The sequence below is a fragment of the Scylla paramamosain genome, chromosome 26 (genome assembly GCF_035594125.1).
Source record: "Scylla paramamosain isolate STU-SP2022 chromosome 26, ASM3559412v1, whole genome shotgun sequence".
Lineage (NCBI taxonomy): Eukaryota > Metazoa > Arthropoda > Malacostraca > Decapoda > Portunidae > Scylla > Scylla paramamosain.
In genome coordinates this window covers 21,134,091-21,156,590 of record NC_087176.1, presented here as the reverse complement: position 1 = coordinate 21,156,590, position 22,500 = coordinate 21,134,091, and the positions used below count along the sequence as shown (strand labels likewise).

The window sequence follows — 22,500 nt, the reverse complement described above, 5'->3', positions numbered from 1 at the left end:
TCCTTCTCTCTGTAACTTCATCTCAAGTTTCCTTTCTGACCGTTCTATTGCTGCTGTGGTAAACGGTCACTATTCTTCTCCTAAATCTATTAACAGACTTCTCCGCCAGTTTTTCTCACTCCCCCAGCTGCTAACTCTGTAAAAGGGCCTTATCCGTCCATGTATAGAGTATGCTTCACATGTCTGGTGGGGGTTCCATTCATACTGCTCTTCTAGACAGGGTGGAATCAAAAGCTTTTCGTCTCATCAACTCCTCTCCTCTAACTGACTGTCTTCAGCCCCTCTCTCACCGCCGCAATGTTGCATATCTAGCTGTCTTCTACCGCTATTTTCATGCTAACTGCTCTTCTGATCTTGCTAACTGCATGTCTCCCCTCCTTCCGCGGCCTCGCTGCACAAGACTTTCTTCTTTCTCTCACCCCTATTCTGTCCACCTCTCTAACGCAAGAGTTAACCAGTATTCTCAATCATTCATCCCTTTCTCTGGTAAACTCTGGAACTCCTTGCCTGCTTTTGTATTTCCACCTTCCTATGACTTGAATTCCTTCAAGAGGAAGGTTTCAAGACACTTATTCATCAATTTTTGACCACTTGCCTTGACCCTTTTATGGGACTGGCATTTCAATGGGCATTTTTTTTTTATTGGATTTTTGTTGCCTTTGGCCAGTGTCCCTCCTACATAAAAAAAAAGACAAACTTTTTGTTGCCATCGAAAACGGTACAAATCTTCTTTCGGTTCTGAAAAAAAAAAAAAGTAATCGTAATGAAGGCAACACGTCCACTGGTTTTGTTAAGTTCCGGAAAGCCTTTTTAAAAAATTCACATCATGAAGGAATGGAACAAGCTCCCGAACAGCGTCGTGTGATGAAACACAATGACCTTGTTAAAAAATCACGTCGGTGAGTGTTTTGGAAAGAATCGACGTTTAGTGTGGCAATAATTTCTCATATGAACGTTTCTCTTCGTCATCACATAAATTCTCTCTCTCTCTCTCCTCTCTCTCTCTCTCTCTCTCTCTCTCTCTCTCTCTCTCTCTCTCTCTCTCTCTCTCTCTCTCTCTCTCTCTCTCTCTCTCTCTCTCTCTCTCTCTCTCTCTCTCTCTCTCTCTCTCTCTCTCCGCACCTTAAAGTATTGAGCAATAGCCGGCACCACGCCAGTCCCTGAACCCATTAGTATTACTTTACATCGCACAAATTCCTGTGCCGAAATAGAGTTATACACCAAGCTGGAAAATAGATAAGACTCTGAAAGGGCATAGGCGATTGTAAGGCTCGGGTGGGTGTTTACTCATTCAGTGCGAGAAGGAAAGTACTGCCGCCATATTGTCTGGTTGAGTTCCGCACTGAGTAAGTTTATTCTATTTACTATAAAAACACAGTACTCCCCCTATGCGAGGTTCTATTCCCTACTGGTTCGTTGAAATCTGGATTTCCTGTGGCTCTTGTGTGCGTCCAGTTCCATGTATTTCTGTTCGATGGGTGTTTGTCGAGGAAATGGGAGAGGAAGTCGTGTTTTATGAAGGACTGTAGGGTTTGTTCAATTTTGTTTTGTTAAAGTGCGCAAGGAAAACGATAATGAAGGTTTCTATGTAGAGGTGATTCTTTTTTTTTTCCTTCTTTACTTGATGTTTGTTTCACAGATTTAAGTTTTAGTACCAGATTTTTGTTTTATTTATTTACAGACTAGATACAGACTAGAAGACATAGAAACAGACTGGGTGAAGAGTGAGAGAGGAGTTAGGCAAGGTTGTATATTGCCACTAACCCTTTTTAGCCAGTATACAGAGAAGCTAGCAGCCAGGATGAGAAGAATGAATGTAGGGGTAAGTGTGGGGAACGATAAAGTATGTGTACTCCTTTATGCAGATGACGTAGTTGTTATGAGTGAATCGGCAGACGAGCTTCAAAAGTCTGTTGGATGTTGTGGATGGCTATGGAAAAGACTTTGTAGTAAGTTTTGGCAGTGAGAAAAGCAAGCTAATGATTGTGAATAGGTCAGAGGATGAAAGTAATGTGGTGTGGAGACTTGGAGAGAATGAGTTGAGACAGGTGCAACAATACAAGTACTTAGGGATGTGGATGAGTCCTAGTGGGTGTGCAAAGGCAAAGAATGAAAAGATAAGTATGGTAAACCAGTGGGTAGGTAGATTGGGAAGCGCGGCAAGGATGAGAGCAAGTAAGTATGATGTGTTGAAAAAAGTGTGGAAGAGTGTGGCTGTGCCAAGTATAATGTATGCTATGGAGGTGATTGCATGGAATGAAAGTGAAACTGATAAGTTAGAAGTGGGCCAGAATAGAGTAGCAAGGATGGCACTGAGTGCACCGAGGTGCACAGCAGTTGAAGCCTTGAGAGGTGACATGGGATGGAGCACATTCAGAGAAAGACTGACAAAAGCCACATTTAGGTACAAGATTAGGCTTGAGAGAATGGATGATGCAAGAATAGCAAGGAAGGTGTACCTATGGAATGAAAGTGGAAGCAAATGGAGGAAGAGATGCATGAGAATGACAGACAGGAATGGATTGCAAGTGGTGTGGGCGATAAGAATGGCTGGTAGGAATCAAAATGAGCGTGAATGGGTGGTAACAAGAGGAGGCAGAGTGGGAGCCGAATGGGATGTGAGAAAATGGAAGAATGAGATAAACAAAGAAGTGAAATGTGTGGGATTGAATGAATGGAAGAATGAAATGGAAAGAAAGAAGACCCTGGAATGATACAAAGAAAAAGAGGCCCCGAGGTATGAAAGGTGGTATGATGGAAGCCTGGGCGGTAATCTTCTCTTCCGAGCGAGGGCACAGTGTATGGATGTGAATGCAAGGAGTTACAGGTGGTCTGAGTCCCGCAGCAAAGTGTGCCAGATGTGTGACATGGGAGAGGATGAGACGGTGGAACATGTGGTGCTGGAGTGTGTGCAGTATGCCAGAGACAGGAATGAGATGATGCAAGTGATACTGACTGAGTTAGGGCATGATAGGAATGAAAGAGTGGAGAAGACAGGAAAGGAATGGATGGTGTTGTTGCTGGGACTGGGTAGAGAGGCGAATGAAAGGATGATTGAGGCGGTGAAAGAGTTTCTGGAGAGAATGTGGCGTGCCAGGTGTATGAACAATTAGGATAGAGAATGCTGTTCGTTTCTCTTTTTTTTTTTTGTCCCTTCTACAGGAGTTGCCGATCCAAAGGCCTCGCTCAGGAATGATCCTGAGCCACCTGTACCATCAAGATCAAGATACACCTTCACAGGAGAAAAAAATAAATTAGAAAACGAGCGAAAAAATAGAAAGACTATATTTGACTCTCTCTCTCTCTCTCTCTCTCTCTCTCTCTCTCTCTCTCTCTCTCTCTCTCTCTCTCTCTCTCTCTCTCTCTCTCTCTCTCTCTCTCTCTCTCTCTCTCTCTCTCTCTCTCTCTATATATATATATATATATATATATTGGTGAAAATGTCATTTTTTTAAAGGAGAGAATTCTTGGAAAAGAAACATCAAATAAGAGAGCAATGTCATTTATCCAATATAGTCTTTCTATTTTCTCGCTCGTTTTTCTAATTTATTTTTTTCTCCCGTGAAGGTGTATCTTGATCTTGATGGTACAGGTGGCACAGGATCACTCCTGAGCCAGGCCTTTGGATCGGCAACTCCTGTAGAAGGGGGAAAGAAAAGAGAAACGAACAGCATCCTCTATCCTAATTGTTCGTACATCTGGCACGCCACATTCTCTCCAGAAACTTTTTCACCGCCTCAATCATCCTTTCATTCGCCTTTATATATATATATATATATATATATATATATATATATATATATATATATATATATATATATATATATATATATATATATATATATATATATATATATATATATATATATATATATATATATATATATATATATATATATATATATATATATATATATATATATATATATATAGCAACAGAAAAGAAGAAAATTAAGAACATAAGAACATAAGAAATAAGGGAAGCTGCAAGAAGCGACCAGGCTTACACGTGGCAGTCCCTGTATGAAACACTCCTACCTATTTCCATCTGTTATCCCCATCCATAAACTTGTCTAATCTTCTCTTAAAGCTCTCTAGTGTCCTAGCACTAACTACATGATTACTGAGTCCGTTCCACTCATCTACCACTCTATTTGAGAAACAATTTTTTACTATCTCCTTCCTAAATCTAAATTTTTTCAAGCTTGAACCCGTTATTTCTTGTTCCCTGGATGCTGATCCTAAGAATTTTGCTTACATCCCCCTTGTTATAACCCTTATACCACTTAAAGACTTCTATCAGGTCCCCTCTTAACCTACGTCTCTCTAAAGAATGTAAATTTAACAGCTTCAACCTCGCTTCGTAAGGAATACTCCTCATCCCCTGTATCCTTTTAGTCATTCTCCTCTGTACTGATTGTAATAGATCTATATCTTTCCTGTAATGTGGGGACCAGAACTGCACAGCGTAGTCTAGATGAGGTCTGACCAGCGCCAAGTATAACTTTAATATTACTTCCGGCCTTCTACTTTTAACACTCCTAAAAATTAATCCTAGTACCCTATTTGCCTTGTTTCTGGCTTCTATGCATTGTTTTCCTAGACGGAGTTCAGAGCTAACTATAACTCCTAAATCTTTCTCGTACCCTGTACCTACCAGAGTTTGGTTGTTTAATGTGTACCTATTGTGTGGGTTTCCTCTACCTACGCTAAGTTCTTTGCATTTATTGATATTTAATTGCATTTGCCATCTATCCGTCCATTCATTCATCCTATCTTAATCTGCCTGCAGTGCGATGCATCCGATTCTGACCTAATTAATCTACCTATCTTTGTGTCATCCGCAAATTTACTAACATCACTACTAATTCCACTATCTAAGTCATTGATATATATTAGAAATAACAATGGCCCTAATACTGATCCCTGTGGCATCCCACTAATTACATGACCCCATTCGGATTTCGAGCCGTTTATTACAACTCTCTGTCGCCTGTTACCAAGCCATGACCCTATCCAGCCTAACACCCTCCCATCTATCCCATGTACCCTAACCTTTCTCAGGAGCCTTTGATGGGGTACCCTGTCAAATGCTTTACTAAAGTCCAGATATAAGATGTCATAACTATCACCATTATCTACTGCTTCGTACACTCTTCTGTAAAAACTTAACAAGTTTGTCAGGCAAGACTTTCCCTTTGTGAAGCCATGCTCTGACTGATTTATCAAGTTATGCAAAGATTCTAATTGTCTAAATGTTCCCTAATGTTCCTCGCTATTATTTACTCAAATAATTTACCCACAACTGAAGTTAAGCTGACAGGTCTAAAGTTTTATCTCCTTTCTTAAAGATGGGTACTACATTAGCCTGCCTCCACATTACTGGTACCTCACCCGACTCCAGTGATTTCCTAAAGACAGAAACTAACGGCTCACTAATAACCTCTTTGCATTCCTTAAGTACTCTGGGATATATTTCATCAGGTCCTGGTGTCTTGAACTTTTTTTTCCTATCTATCTCCTGTTCCACTATCTCCCTAGTTATGGAAATATCTGTCAGCTTCTCATTCTCATCTGCTCTAAACACCTGTTCACTATCTGGCATATCCTGCATGTTTTCCTGGGTGAAGACAATTAAAAAATATTTATTCACAATTTTGCTAATCTCCTCCCCAGAACTAACCAGCTCCCCATCTGCTGCGTTTAATGGATCTACAGTATCCTTATTCTTCGTCCTGTATACCTGATAAAATTCCTTGGGGTCCGTCTTCGCCTGGCTGGCTACCTTTAATTCATAATTGCCCTTAGCTTTCCTCGTTAACCTCCTGACTGTTCTAACTAATTCATTATATTGTGTCCTTAAAACTTCTTCACCTGCCCTTAATCTCTTATATATACTTCTCTTCCGCCCTATATAATGTTTTAACCTAGCAGTCATCCATTTAGGGTCATTTTCTGTTATCTTATTGCTCTATACGGGATGTTTGCTAACTGACCTGTATGCAGTTTATCTACGAAATATTTATACAACTCATCTACATTTTCTGCACCTAATTCCCTCATCTCGACCCCTTCCACCCTCTCCATTCCCTCATCTACTCACCTCGACCTCACCTCTCCCATTTCAGCATGACCTGACCCTCCAACATATTCATACCTATCCCCCTCTCTCTCTCCTCCGCCCCTTCCGGACACATCTTCCCTCCTCTTGTCCTACACCCTCACGCCTCACCTCACCTCTCTCATCCTGCCTTATCTCTCTCAACTCCGTCCCGGACCTGACCTCACCCTGCATCGTTGCCAGTCAATTCCTTGGAGGTACCTTTTTAATTCCTTAAAATCTGCTTTCCTAAAGTCAGGTATTTTACTAGTGTTTTTGCTTCTAAAAGTTTCCTCCCATTTTAAATTGTACCTAATCTCTTAATGGTCACTGTCACCTAGCTGTCCTCCAACCTCTACCTGTGTGACTGCTTCCTCCCTGCTAGTAAGAATTAAATCTGGAATACTGTTCCCCCTTGTGTGTTCTACGACTACCTGTTTTAAAAATTCATCCTGAAATACCTTAAGAAATTCCTCTGCTTCCTTGTTACCCACCATCAGGCTTCAGTCTATATTCCCAAAATTAAAATCTCCTACCACACATACCTGACTGTACCTGCCTGCTCTATTTATTTCCTGCCACAGTGAGGTGTTAATTTCCTTTGTACTGTTCGGTGGCCTGTACACTACTCCCAGTACTACTGACTGTGATCCTTCCTTAATATCTATCCATATCGACTCTGTTTTGCTATCAGTTTTAATTCTACTGTTAATACAACACTGTAATGTGTCCCTAACGTATAACGCGACGCCTCCTCCTCTCCTGTTTTCCTTGTCTTTATAGAACAGTGTATAACCATCTATGATATTTTGATATTGTTTTCCCACATTCCATTAAGTGTACCTAGAATGTTTGTCACAGTTAGTTACCTGTGTGTAGAATGTTTGCTGCATTTGTCAAACCTACGAAGGAAGTTTGTGGTGTTTCAGTAAGTATGTGTACAGTGTTTCGTATGTTTCGTAAACCATAGAGTGTTGGGTGTATTTTTTGTAAGTCTTCGGGAAATGTCTGTTGCACTTCATATTACTGTACGTACTGTTTATTTGTTGATGTAAATGAAAAAAAAAGTCTGTTAGGAAAGTGTTAATGTGAGACAAAGGAAAGTCAAAGTAAGAAAGAACAATCAGACGTACACAAACGATGCATGTCCTCGACTTGTTGTGTTCTGAAGGAGAAAATATGACTATGATACAAAGTGTGCAATTTTGTTTTGTTAATTTTCTTTTTTATCATCTAATTGACTTTTTTTTTTTTCACCGTCACAGGTAACGATCGCCACCACCACCACCACCACCACCACCACCACCACCACCTCCACCACCACCACCACCACCACCATCACCATCAAGAGGTGAAGTCCAATGTAAGTAGCACTGAGTACTTTCAGTGTCTGGTGTTGTGTATTTCAGCCACGAGGTGACGCTGCAAGGTGGGCAGCCCTCATCACTGCTTACCTGCTTGGCCTGCATGCCACTTTGACACTTTGGTGAAGTTTGCTGTAGTCGCTGGAATTTTGAGATGCTGAATTCAGGGATTGAAAAATGGCGAAATGAACATTCTGAGGAGCCCGGTGGAGGCACCACCACCTCCCCGCAGCAGCTTAACGAGTGTGGTCACTGTGTTTCACCTCCACACGGCTGCCTTCGACTTATGGAAATGCCTTTATTTTGTACTTTTCATTTATTTTCCTTGCTCTGGTTTGACCCACTTACCGACTTGCTCCACGCCGCACGGCACGCGCGAATGCTGCCTGCCATCTTGATTCACCTTTGTTCGGCGTGCATCGGAGTCGGCGATTATCCTGTGCTTGGTTTTTCTACTGTAAGGAGAAAAACCTTTCTGTAAGTATTTGTTTTTATATAAACAAATACTTACAGAAAGGCTTAAAATTGCACGTTGAGTATGGAATTTTTTAAAAAGCCTATGATAGTATACATACTATACATACTTAACATAAAGATAATAATACTAATACAATAATACAGTAAAAACTTAAAGCGCCAGTGGGGACAGGTGGTTGCTACGCCAGCTGTGGGCTGCCAGCTTCACCTGGTGTGTGGACATGTCCTGCACTTGGGGCGTGGCCACCGTGAACATGTTCCACAGCCGCGAAGTCCTGGCTGTGTAGGTGCGCTGGTGTTAGCTAGAGCGAGATCGAGGCACCTTCACTAGCTCGTCGCTACTGGCCGCAGCTGTGGGGCACCTCTGCACTGTGTGTGGCAGCAGCCTCAGGGGGTCAAGGTGAGGGACCCTCTGCACCTGAGTTTTGTGGCACACCACTAGTGCCGACACGTCCCGGCGGTGCTCCAGTGACGTTACTGGTGCTGGGTGATGTTGGTCGTCGTCGGTGGCCACCAAGCGCAGGTCTCTCTCTCTCTCTCTCTCTCTCTCTCTCTCTCTCTCTCTCTCTCTCTCTCTCTCTCTCTCTCTCTCTCTCTCTCTCTCTCTCTCTCTCTCTCTCTCTCATAACTTTCAATAAGGTTGTTTTTCGGATAGCTATATTTATTTTCCCCTACTTCGATCATACGGTTAATTTTCCTATACTTTCCATAAGGTACATTTTCAAGTACCTATATTAATGTTCCCATACTTCGATCATACAGTTTATTTTCCCTTAGCTTCCAATAAGGCTCATTCTCGAGTAATTTGGTAATAAATATGCGAATAATAAAATATGCGAAGAAGAAACAAAGGAAAACTGGCCATGCAAAAAACGTGATTCCCTCTCTCTCGCTCTGTCTCTGCCAAGGCAGCAGGTGGTCACGAAAATACGTGCATTGCTCACATGATGGCCGCCGCACACGGCGGTGTTGTTATTTACTTGTCCTGATAGCTTAACCTAACCTAACCTAACCTAACCTAACCTAACCTAATCTAACCTAACCTAACCTAACCTAATCTAACCTAACCTAACCTAACCTAACCTAACCTAACCTAATCTAACCTAACCTAACCTAACCTAACCTAATCTAACCTAACCTAACCTAATCTAACCTAACCTAACCTAACCTAACCTAACCTAATCTAACCTAACCTAACCGAATCTAACCTAACCTAACCTAACCTAACCTAAGCTAACCTAACCTAAGCTATTCTAACCTAACCTACCCCTTTCCCCCCTCCCCCCTCCCAAGACAGCACTCCCTCCCCCCTCCCGGCTGTCTTCCCTCCCCCCTCCCCCCTCCCACCTATCCTATCCCCTCCCCCCTCCCCCCTCCCCCCTCCCACCTAACCTATCCCCTCCCCCCCTCCCCCCTCCCCCCTCCCCGGGCAGCCGACTGCCCTGTGGGGCCGGCTGCCCCCCTCAGTCAGGGAAGTAGTCCAGCAGGGCGGAGTACACCACCAGGGTGAGGGACAGGGTCTGTGCAATGGCGAGCAGGTTGTCCCACAGGCCGTGGGACAACCTGCTTCCAGCCCTGCCCCTCCCCTGGCGAGCCTTCCCTGGCTGGGGGAGTTGGCGCTGTGGTGGTGGGGAAGGGGCCACCACTCCCTTCCCCACTCCTCGGAGGACGAGCCCCGCTCCCTCGTCCTCCGCGGGGGTCGTGGCGCTCCTGGCCTCCTTTTGCCCCTCCTCCGGGCTGGGGGCCGAGACCCACAGGCCCAGGCTATCCTTCCCCTGGCTGGCCGCCACCACCTGGCCAGCCTCAGGGGCGGGTCCGGCCTCCTTCCCCGGGCTGGCCGCCACCACCTGGCCAGCCTCAGGGGAGGGGCCGACCTCGTGTCCCAGGCTGGCCGCCACCACCTGGCCAGCCTCTCGGGCGGGGCAGGCCTCGTGCCCTGGGCTGGCCGCCACCACCTGGCCAGCCTCAGGGGCGTGGCCGGCCTCGTGCCCCGGGCTGGCCACCACCACCTGGCCAGCCTCTGGGGCGGGGCCGGCCTCCTGCCCCGCCTCGGGGACGCGGACAGCCTGGTCCTCCTGGGGGGGCTTGGGGCGGCTGCCCACTCTCTTGCTGTTGCAAAAGAGCACGGGGCAGCCCTGCCCCTGCCCCCCGTGGACACCCAGACCTCCGGCCAGGCTGAAGTACAAAACGGCGTGACGCCCCGCCGTAGTGTACTTCAGTCCGGCCAGGAGGTCCCTCAGGGGCAGGTCCTGACAGAAGACTGTTGCGCCTCCTGCCAGGCAGTGCACCCTGATGGGTGTCTCCTGGTCCAAGGCGGCCAGCTTGTCCATATTCAGGCTGGCCGCCTGATCCGACACGAGGGGCTTCGCCCCCCCCTCGGCCCCTTGCCGGAAGGTAAAGGAGGCCAGAGAGCGCCTCCCCCTCCCACAGCAGCCCCCTGAGCGGGGGCGGGACAGCCTCACGGCGTCCACGCCACACTCGCCCAGGAGGCTCAGCCGTGCCTCCACTGACAGTCGACTGCTTTTTCCTCCCATCCTAGTTCTCATGAAATTAAAAATATACCTTGGTTCAGTTTTGGCTGAGTGGCGAAAAGTAGGATGGTGGTGAACAGACCGCCTGAGAGAGAGAGAGAGAAAGAGAGAGAGAGAGAGAGAGAGAGAGAGAGAGAGAGAGAGAGAGAGAGAGAGAGAGAGAGAGAGAGAGAGAGAGGTTGAGTAATATTGACTGATTGATATATTTTGTTTGCCTTTTGTAACATTAATGCATTTCTGCATTTCATACACAGTTCAATACGTAAGGCCAGGTCCATCAAGCCGAAGCTTTTATACAGACCTGAATAAAGAATTACACAAGTAGCGCAAATGTTTACACCCTGACTTGTTCCTATTTGAGCCGCCATTTTGCACATGATAGAGGTAATAATAGACTACTTGTTTTGTTGTTTGCAGCACATGACACAATAATGAGTGATGGAGTGTATAGTATGCTATACTGTGCCACATATATGTTCACATACGTGAACTTCGCGAACACAAACACAGGTACAGTCTTGCATCCTCTATAGAGAAGGAAGGGAAGGGAAGGCATCGTCTCTAAATACAACACACACACACACACACACACACACACACACACACACACACACACACACACACACACACACACACACACACACACACACACACACACACACACACACACACACACACACACAGAGATAGATACGTAGATAGATAGATAGATAAGTTTATTGACCACAGCGTACATAAAGATATACAAGGATTATTATTATTATTTTATATGATCACAATTTTCATTAACATTATATACTAAAAATAGAATACTACTGTAGTCCATACGACTGATAAATACTGGGTTAAAGTTAAAAATATTGTAACAAAACCAGACAGTAAAATTGTAACACATAAACACATAAACTGCACTACTGATGCAAATAAAATTGCATAATATATTACACAAAGGTAAAGATTCCATAACTCATTTTCTTTAAAAAAGCTTAAACGAATAAAAACACAAAGACCAAGTAGAAAAAACTATAAAAAGTGGTATAACATAGAAACGCATAATTTCTTTGTACCAAAACTATGCACTATAAAGCTCTCCAAAAAGGACCGATTTAAATACTAAGAAAAAAATTTTTACAACCAGCCATATAAAATATAAAACTATGACATGCACCCTCTAAATTTTGGACAAATATAACATATTTATCTTACAGTGGATTACAGAAAGTGTTAACAATACAGTTGTAACATCTTATGTATAATATCACAACATTTTGCATTCGGCATGGAAAATAAATCCTGTATAGAGCTGAAACCATGTTGTTGTCTGAGGTGTTGTGTGTGTGGACAGTGTTGAGCTACATGTTGTTCTGTCTGTACGTCCCCACACACACACACACGTTCCTCCAGGGGCAGACGGCCACGCCCACGCCTGTTCCACCTGCCTGTCTCCACGGCCAGGCTGTGGCCACTCACCCTGAACCGTGTGAATGACACTCTATGTATGTCGTTTATCGTGTGTCTTGTTGTGTATATGTCATGTACTGCTAAGTCAGGGTTCATCATCTTATACACTAAGCATCTTGAGGCTACAGAGTGAGAGATGGCATCATGAACATTTCGCAATAAAGTAGACTTATGCGGCACGGCAGTGTGTACCATTTGTGCTATCAACTTCCCCGCTGGAGTGTTCATTGCAAATGAAGATCTTATTGCGAAAATTAATGGGTCGTCAAACATGTTCATTCTTTCTGACCACATTTCATGGTAGAATTTATGTTGCTTATGCTGGATCCAATCTACAAGCGTGGGATATCCTAACTCGGCACAGCAAACTATGTTCGGTGTTGTCCTCCTCACGTTCAGTAACTCCTTCATAGCCCAAATATATAGCTTTGTGATGGGCTTTAAATCAGCACCGACCCAAGACTCTGAACCATACAGTAGTGAGGAGAGGAGGGCAGCATCAAACACACGTCGCTTAACAATAAATGGGATGTTGTTGTTCTTACGTACAAACGAAACAAACTTTAGCACGTGACACAACTTGTTCCTGGCGTGAAGCTTGACAGCGGACGACACTGACCCGTCACAAGTGAACGGTGACCCCAAATATATATAGTGACTGCAGTGCTCGACTGTTTTGTCACCCACCTGGAACGGTTCAGCGTCGCCCGGTCCTCCACATATAACAAAAAACTTGGTTTTACTGGCGTTCATTCTCATACCATATTCGTCACAAAATTCGTTCAAAATACATAGTTTTTTCATCATATTTGCTCGCGAGGTTGCCAGCAGTACCGTATCGTCCATAAACAACAAGATGTGCAACCAGTCAGTGAAAGTTTCACGCGTACATTTTTCTCGCATCATTTTTATTAGATCATCAACATAAATGATAAACAAGAGACACGATGTAGACAAACCTTGCCTCACACCCACCGTAGATGTTATCACTACACATCCTAAAATACTCTCGGTTATTTGGTACATGGCACATATTGCTGCAAGCATAATCATTCCGCATCCTAGCCGTTTTAGTACTGTGAATAATTTATCTCTTCGTAATACATCATATGCTTTTGAGAAGTCTACAAAAGCAACAAACAACTTGTACTTCTTCTGCCTTGCTGAGTCTGTTATTAAGCGGAGAGTAACAATATGCTCAGTGCAACCGCGTTTTGGCTGTGCTCCAGCCTGCTCCCGACATGGTGTGTACCACAGACCCATCCTCCGACACAAAACCATGTCGTACACCTTAGCTATGGCATTCGTTACACTGATACCACGGTAGTTGTCTGGGTTCATCCTGTCGCCTTTCTTAAATATGGTGAATATCTTTGCTCTTGTCCATGACTGAGGGTACAAAGCATTTAAAAATACATTGTTAAAAAGAGTGGCAATAGTTAAAATCAAATGAGCAGGCAAGAGTGAAAATATTCCTGGCGAAACACCATCTGGACCACAAGCTTTGTCCACCTTCATCTTCTTAATTTGGTCACAAATCTCAGCTGGGGTAATAGGGTCATCTAAGATCGGTATTTGTACATCTGTGCTAATGTCATTGTCTGAATTTATTTGTTGCGGATTCAATACCTTCTCAAAATGCTCTTTAAATATTTCATCACTGGGAGAGTTCTCACTCACATGAGCTGAAACATCGAAGTTCCCCTTCCAATCTATTGCCTTCCATACCCTGCCATCGTCCTTGTCCTGCAAAATCCTCTCCCATTTACCCATATTATCCACACTATTTCCCACTTATCTAACTCCATTCCTGCACCTCTCCGCACATTTGTACAACTCATTTGATAAAGTTTCTGCTACAATATCCACGTCATCCTCTATAGGTTTATAGTAATATCAGCAATAGCATTTCCAAACCCCTCAATATTGATATCTGTGAAACGCACAGGCTTCTAAGAGCGTGTACGTTTAGCAACTTGTGTGTGAAGTGCAGAGTGGTCACCCAAGGCCAGTGCCCCCTCCAATATCTGGTCAAGGTTTACACGTGGACTTGTTATAGTGACAGAAACTGGGGCGTGGTCTGATGGTAAGCCACTCTGCTGCAATACACGAAAATCATCTATAAAGTTTAGCAGGTCTAAAGATGAAACACATGTATCTAATTCTGACACCCATTCTTGTCCTTTCCTAAACGTCTTCTCTCCGACAAAATGTTTACATGGTGTTTTAAGGTTATTTATAACTACTAAGTTATTATCAGCACAGAGAGAAGACAACAATTCTGCATTTGCATTAGACACATTAACATCATCCGCTATTATGGGATACGAGAGTGTTTCGTTGTGAGGTGGGTACAAATGAGTAAGTAGACCTCTTACGGCACTCCCGAAACGTGCATTCATATCACCCACAATTAGGTATCCCACCTCAGCATGGCATGAATACATTTTCTCTTGTATAGAGGCAAAAGAAGAACTTGAGAAATACGGGGAGTCACTAGGTGGGATGTAACCAAAACACAACAAAACGCCCGGTACATTTCTGAGTCGCATCCACACCTGGTCCCCGTTTGACACATCTACGCTGTGCACCCACCGCGAGAGGGAGTTTCTGAGACATACTACCACACCACCTCGTTCTGCTGACCCTACAACTGCACCACGATATGATATATATCCTGGTATCTGCACTGGCAAGCTAGTTTTCACTTCAAGAAGACTTATTATATCGTATTGAGTTAATACATTCAACACATTTTGCTTTTCCAATTTCGTATATATACCATTTACATTCCATGATATGATTTTCAGCTCCGACACTCGCTGTGGGTACATCAAAAAGTTTGTGGCTTCCAGCTGTCAATTACACACCCGTCCTTGTATACCTTCCGTTCAAGGGGATCAAGGCGGATGACACAGCCCACATTTTCCGGTCTTTCTCTCTCCGTTTTTTCCACGTCTCGCAATCGTTGCCATTCCTTGCGTACCGATGGGTGGACATCTTTCTTGACAAAGATTTTCTTGAATGGTTCTCCCAGTTCTTTCAGGTTCTTGGCATGGTCGAGAATAGTTGGTCGCTGGTTCTTGTCTCGCAGGGTGAAAAGAATGGGCCGGCAGCGGTCCCCACCTCCCCTCCCGAGCCTCCTATACGTCCCGTCCACGGCGCCAACCCCCATTGCGTCCCACACCTTGGTCAGCTTGGCATCATCTTGCGTGGCCCCGTCCAGTGCCTGTCTCTCGTCGGGTACACCCAGGACCACCACGCTGTTTTCTCTCACTTTTCGGTCCAGGCTTTCCATAAACCTTTGATGCTGGGCGATTATTTCCTCTTGTTTCTCTAATTTTGCCTCCAAAGCAGAAATCTTTTTATTGGTAGCGTTATCAGGAGATGTTACCAGACGTTTCAGTGTCGAGTTCATTCATCACCTCTGACAGTTTCTTCGTAATGTCTTCCAGATTCCCCTTCTCATCATTAGATGCTAATATGATGTCAATTAGTTCTTCTTTATTTATTCTCTGAAGTTGATTTCGCTGCATGCCTCTTATGTCTGACATTTGTCTTGCCATCTTAATGTTCCCTTAAGACTTGCTCCGTCACTAACAATATAAGCGAGTCACCCCTGCTTGACAGAGGAGAGAACGTGTAGGGAGGGTGTCGGCTGCTACTTGGCACCACTGCGCATGCGCAGACCGGAGTCTGGCTGCACAGGAGGGGTTTATGCTGGGCTTCTTCAATTTAACGTAACCATTCTGGCTAAGTCCAAAAACATGCTTCCACTCCTCACTCTTCTATAGATATAATGACCTCTCTTGTACCTTCTGGGATGTTTCTAGTGTTGTGGTGTCAGTAGTACAGGCTTTGCAGAGATAGAAATGCAGGAGCTATCCATCTGTCTGTTTACCTGGTCGCCATCACACACACACACAGTAGATGAAGTTGGCTGAAGATGAGGATGCGTGACGAGAGGTGTGGAGGCTGTCAGCCAGCAGTGGCATGACGGGCTCTCTTTGTTTACAGTCACTTGGTACTGGGGCGAATGGTACCAATACTCCTCCTTGCCCCTCCTCCTCCTCTTCCTCCTACACACCCGAGTCTAGGGGCAAGGCTTGGAGGGGCGCTAAGGATACCGTGGTGTATGGAGGTAATAACAATGCATTCCACCCGCTTCACCGCCCTGAGTGTGTCACACACACTCACACACACACACACACACACACACACACACACACACACACACACACACACACACAGGCACACATGTAGGTGATTTTACGGACCACAGGTTTTAAATAGAACCTTGGTCAGGCGCAATGCAAGAACGAGTAAGATCGAGGTGAGGGTCTGAAAAAAGACACCATTATGAATGTGCGTCCTTTCATTCCTCCCTCCCTCCCTCCCTCTCTCCATCCCTCCCTCCCTCTCTCCCACGTTTTTCCACCTCTGGTCGCCCTCGGGTCATATTATTTTCCAGCATGGCGCGCCGCCTGTGCCACCATAGCTCAGCCTAACTCTAACAGCACAGCGGCATGGCAAGGCTTTGAATCATACCTCACAACTCTGGCCGTGTGTTATGTGTGAGTCAGTGTCCAGGAGGAAGGAGGGGGCAGGGAGGAGGGGGGACGGAAGAGGCGGGGGTGCTTCCCCTTCACCACCGTGACTCATTATCAAGTTGGTGACCTCCTGACTTAGTGACTTGGTTCGTGTAGCAGTGCAAGTCTTGGCATGCCCTTGCGCTCAGTGAGTCAGTCAGTCATGCACACAGGAAGGAAGGGAGGCGGGCGGGAAGACGGGTATTAGCGCCCTGTTCTCGCCTCGCCTCACGTCATTACAGTCGCCCCAATCCCAGGTATATAACACACCGGTGCCTGTCCGTCTCCTGCAGCAGCTCCTGAGTGGCTCGTTAGCCTCAGTGAGGGCGTGGTGGGCGACAGGCTGACGTGTCACTGACGTGTTTGTGGCAGCCTTGCCTTGCGATTATTTGGCGTCTCCGACCTTCACGGCGCCTTACTCTCTCATCAGGCGTAGTTTTCTCAGACTTTGTGTCTTTCTTTGTTCTCATCCCCTCCTGGAACCACAACAAAATAAGAGAAACATCTTTTTTTTTTCGTGATAATGTAACCTTTCTTTCTCCCTTCCCCTCAGACTTTCCTAGGACCCTTCCTGCACTGATGATAATTCTGCATAACAACCCACAGGAAATAATCGCCTTATTAGAGCAACACCTTCTTGTTCTGATGATGCGTGTGTATCCCGGTCACTGGCTGTAATCCTGTTAAATCTTCCTTGTCTGTTTTGTTTATTCTCTCTCTCTCTCTCTCTCTCTCTCTCTCTCTCTCTCTCTCTCTCTCTCTCTCTCTCTCTCTCTCTCTCTCTCTCTCTCATCATTACCTACACCCTCGAAACCCTTCTCGCTCAAGGTCACCACGAGAGGAATTGTTGTAAAGTTGCGAGGCCCCAAGACGCACACTGCACCACTTGTGTCTGGCTCACAGAGGGGAAGGGCTGGCTGAGGTCTGAGGAAAGTGTGCAGTAGTAGTGCTAGTAGTAGTAGTAGTAGTAGTAGTAGTAGTAGTAGTAGTAATAGGATGAACGTGTAGGTGTGACGGCTGAGGTGCTGAGGGTGCAGCGATGAGCATGGTGTGTGTGTGTGTGTGTGTGTGTGTGTGTCCCTGAGGAGAGGGGAGAGGGAAGGCTCGCTAGTGTCAAGGCAACAGCATGCAATTTTTACTCTGTGCTATTTCTCATCTATTTTTTCTGCAAACATACCTTCTATATAGGTAAAGCAGTAATAGTAGTAGTAGTAGCAGCAGCACTTTTAGTAGTAGTAGTAGTAGTAGTAGTAGTAGTAGTAGTAGTAGTAGTAGTAGTAGTAGAGGTAGTCGTAGTAGTAGCAGTGATAGACGATGATAAGGATGTGGATGGGACAGTCGAGGTAGGGAGGGAAATAAGGGAGAAGCAGTGACGTGATAGGCTGCAGTGTATTAAATGTGTGTGTGTGTGTGTGTGTGTGTGTGTGTGTGTGTGTGTGTGTGTGTGTGTGTGTGTGTGTGTGTGTGTGTGCGCGCGCGCGCGCCTTCATTCAAACCTGGCGAGGCGGGGGAAGTATTTTGCACGAAAGGGAAGGTGTGATTACGGACGTGGCCACAGGGATTGTGTAAGAGTGAGAGAGAGAGAGAGAGAGAGAGAGAGTATTTACCTGAGTGCAGAAGGAACGATACGCACAAGAGAAGGAGATGAATGGCAGTAATCTTGTCCCTCATTGTTTTCCTGTCGTATATCCGAGGGTCTCACAGTATTCTATTATGATTACTTATTATTTTTCAAAAGCAATATTAATTCAATCAACTCACGTAGGAGTGCGGCAATACAATAAATGAAGCAACTTTTTTAATTTTTTTTTTCATTCCCGCGAAAATTAAAAAAAATAAATAAATAAATAAAAGGAGTCATAGCATCAGCCTTCATTTCTGTCCACTTTACTTAATAAGATATCTCCATAATTATTCATAGGCCTCACCTTCATTACGTAATGGTAATATCTAAATGGCTTTGTCTGCTCTCTCGTCGGAAGCTTCGGAGACAAGCAGGACCATCCCTCGCTGTCATGCAAAGCTTTCACCAGTAATGATATTGATGATAACAATAACTGTTGTCACCGTAATCACCAAACGTGCCAAATAGTATCGTCCATTGTGTCAGAATGTAAACCTTTTATTAGATAGTTTTGGGAGTTACTTTACCTGTCCTACCTGTGAGTGTTGTTAGTGAGAACAAAGTTATTTTTTTACCTTATTTTTTATGAGTAGTTAAAATAATAATACTCTTTTCGTATAATATTTTTGGTAATTTTTTTTTTTTTTTTTTTTGTATTTACCTTTAATCCTGCCTGTCTTACCTGTGGCTATTAATATTTCAAGTGACAAGGTGATTATTCCTTGTTCTCTTTTTCCATGTAGATTAAAAAGACAGCAATCTTCTTTCGCGTAACATTTTTGTCCTCTTTTTTTTTTATTTTTTAAGTAACCATACCTTTAGTTCCACCTGTCATGTTGTCCTTCATCTGTGTTTATTAATAGCTAAGGTGAGAGGAGAGTTATTATCCATTACTTTTTATTGAATTGTTAGGAAATAATAATCCTCTATTCTTGTAATATTTCCTGCTTTTTTGTTTATATAATTACCTTTAATTCCATCTGTCTTACCTGTGGCTATTAATATTTGAGGTGAGAAAGTGATTATTATTCCTTGCTCTCCTTGTTGTGCATTTCCAAAAGACAATAATCCTCTTTACTATAACATTTTTTCTTTTCTTTATGTATTTACCTTTCATTGAACCTGTCCTCTTCTCTTCTACCTGTGTTTATTGATAGCACAGGTGAGAACAAGGAAATTACTCTTTACTGTCTGGGTTTTGTATTTCAATAAGCAATGTTCCTTCTGTGTGATTGTTACTGAGTTATTTGTGTGTTTACCTTTCATCTCACCTGCCTTACCTGTGTGTCTTCACTCCTTAGGTGAGAAAGTTATTAGTCTTGGTTCTCCTTTTGTGGCGATGGAAAATATTAATTACCTTGTTCTTGTAATATTATTTAGTTCAGGTGTTGTATTTACCCTTAGTGTTTATCTCTCATTTACCTTTGCATGTTAATTGCACAGGTGAGACTGATTCTTCTTGTCTCTCTCGCTCTTGGTAGTGTTGCTAGGAAAGAAATCACCTTGTTGTTGTTGTTGTTGTTGTTGTTGTTTTTGTTGTTGTAGTTGTTATTATTATTATTATCATTATTATTATTGTTATTATTATTATTATTATTATTATTATTATTATTATTATTATTATTATTATTATTATTATTATTATTATTATTATTATTACTACCATTATTATTATTATTTAGTTGTTGTGTGTAAATATTTACCTTTGCTGTATCGTGCCGTACCTGTGTGTACTAAGTGTTTAGACGAGAAAGTGCTCATAAACTGTTTTCATTTTGTAACTTTTCTGAAATATTAATCATCTTATTTTTGTGTTATTATTTTGTTTTGGTGTTTATCTGTTTACGTTTGACATTTACCTGCTCTGCCTGTGGACATTAATTCCTCAGATTGTTGTTGAAAAGTAATCTCTCTGTTTTGCATCATTATTATCTAGTCATCATGTGTATCTGTTTGCCTTTAATATTTACCAGTCCTTCCTGTGTACATTAACTTCTCGGTGGGGACAAAACAATCATTCCTGACTCTGTAGTGTAGACAGGAACAAAAATCAATCATCCTTCTTTACATTATAATTTTCCTTTCTTATTTCTATGCATCAACCCTTTTTTTTTCTCTCTCTCTCTCTCTCTCATGCTAATTCATTTTTCTACATTTTTATTTATTTTTGTTTATTTTCTCCTTGTCTAACAACATAATTTGTAATTCTGTTTTGTGTAATAACTTCCTTTCTTTATTTACGCATCTACTTTGTTTATTCCTTTTCAAGCTTCTTTTTCCTTTATTTTTCTTTCTCCAGTAACATAATTAATAATACTCTTTTGTATAAACTTTCTTTTGTTATCTATGTACCAACAACTGTTTTTTTCCCTTCTTTTATTCTCATTTTTCCTTCTTTTTCTTTTTTTTTATCTTCTTTTAACATTTATATTCCTCTTCTCTGTTTAGGTGTTTCTGTCCCTCGTTCCCTGTGCTTGTGTCATATAACAGGCTAGGACAGGATGGCTACAAGTGTTTTTTTCCCTTCTTTTATCCTCATTTTTCCTCCTTTTTCTTTTTATTTCCTCTTCTTTTAACATTTATATTCCTCTTCTCTGTTTAGCTGTTTCTGTCCCTCGTTCCCTGTGCGTAGTGTGGCAAAGTTCAAAGTTCCCTGTTTTATTCTCATTTGTAGTGTAGCAAAGTTCAAAGTTCTGTTTTAATCTCATTTGTAGTGTAGCAAAGTTCAAAGTTCTCTGTTTTATTCTCATTTGTAGTGTGGCAAAGTTCAAAGTTCTCTGTTTTATTCTTATTTGTAGTGTGGTAAAGTTCAAAGTTCTCTGTTTTATTCTCATTTGTAGTGTGGCAAAGTTCAAAGGTCTCTGTTTAGGTGTTTCTGTCCCTCGTTCCCTGTGCTTGTGTCATACATCAGGCGAGGACAGGATGGCTACAAGTATTCTTTATTCTCATTTGCAGTGTGGCAAAGTTCAGATTTTCTTTTCTTGTAGCTTTGTTAACACTTTACTGCCAATGACAATGTGACACTTACTACTTCATCTCTTCATAGACTAACATTTCTTAACCTTTTTTTGCGACCTGAGCTCCCCTTGCATCTATTCTGGACACTCCCGCGCTCGTTAATTCTAATATCTGGTTATATTAACTACAGTTGTATTATCAGTTCAAAATAAGGTTAACTTGATCATATATAAAAGTACACTCCCGATAGTTTGGTGTGCCTTGCAAGGAGCGTTTACACTGTACCGCAACAATATACGCAGCATTTTTCAGTACCCCCTAAAATTGATCTCAGCACCCCATGTTCAGAAACACACACTTCCCTTTACGATTCTGACTGGGCCACTAAAACATTTGAGACTCGATCATTCCTGTTGATGTCACTTCGCGCTTTGAAATCACACACTGCGCTTACACTAGACCCTTTGATCTACTTGTCACTGCCACGAACGAATGGAAATATGTAGCAATCTGAGACAATAATTTCAAAAGACGCAAACAATGCTTGGAACCTCCCGGGGCCTGCAGTTCTATTTCGGCTCAGTGTATTATTTATCTAAGTTAACCCAAGTGAAGAGAAACGTGTGTCATTAACAATCAAGAGGACAAATTGGAGCCATTCAATGTGTTAGTAGCTCAGGGGGGTGAAAATGAACCAGACAAAGTTTAGAAATACTTTTTTGACGGCAGCAGGTGGTACTTCGTCAGAACTTTTTTTTTATTCTGAGGCTAGGGAGCAGAAGGAGGCGCGCAAGATACGATAATGAGGAAAATTAAGTTAGGCATTGAGGAGGAGAGGGAGAGAAAAGTCCAGAATCATGGAAAGACGAAAAGAAGAGGAGACTTACAGAAAAAAATGAGGAAAGAGAGAGAAAAGAGAGGGAAAAAAGAGGAAAGGCTGGAAAAAAAGTCACGGTAAAGGACTAGAAGAGACGGAAGAAGAGGAAAAATACAAAAAAAAAAAAAAATAGGTCACAGAAAAAGAAAAAGAAGAGGATATAGAGGGAAAGAGAGAAAGAAGAGGAGAGATAGAAAAAAAAAGTCACAGAAAGAGAAAATAAGAAGAGAAAGAAGGTAGGGAAAAGAACAGTCATTTCTACTAGCAGTCTATCAATTCTCCATTCAGTACTACCTCTCTCTCTCTCTCTCTCTCTCTCTCTCTCTCTCTCTCTCTCTCTCTCTCTCTCTCTCTCTCTCTCTCTCTCTCTCTCTCTCTCTCTCTGCATTACAAATCTTCTTATAATTTACTTTCTGTTTACTTGCTAATATATTTCCCATGCATAATATAACCTCTAATCTTTAACTGCATGCTTATCATTTTCATCTCCTCCACACTCTCATCACTATCTCTTTGTAT

At 42.9% G+C, this 22,500-nt stretch overlaps 1 long non-coding RNA gene across 7 annotated transcripts in view; it reads left to right on the top strand.

Annotated features, from left to right (window-relative positions):
• Positions 1–22,500, top strand: part of LOC135113821 (uncharacterized) — a 117,774-nt gene that overhangs the window by 63,893 nt on the left and 31,381 nt on the right. For 6 of the 7 annotated variants that reach the window (XR_010275072.1, XR_010275077.1, XR_010275070.1 and 3 more), the window contains one exon: positions 7,366–7,463. The exons of the other annotated variant lie outside the window; for it this stretch is intronic. This is a non-coding gene — a long non-coding RNA (uncharacterized LOC135113821). The remainder of the gene's footprint in view (positions 1–7,365; positions 7,464–22,500) is intronic. 7 annotated transcript variants of the gene reach the window in all.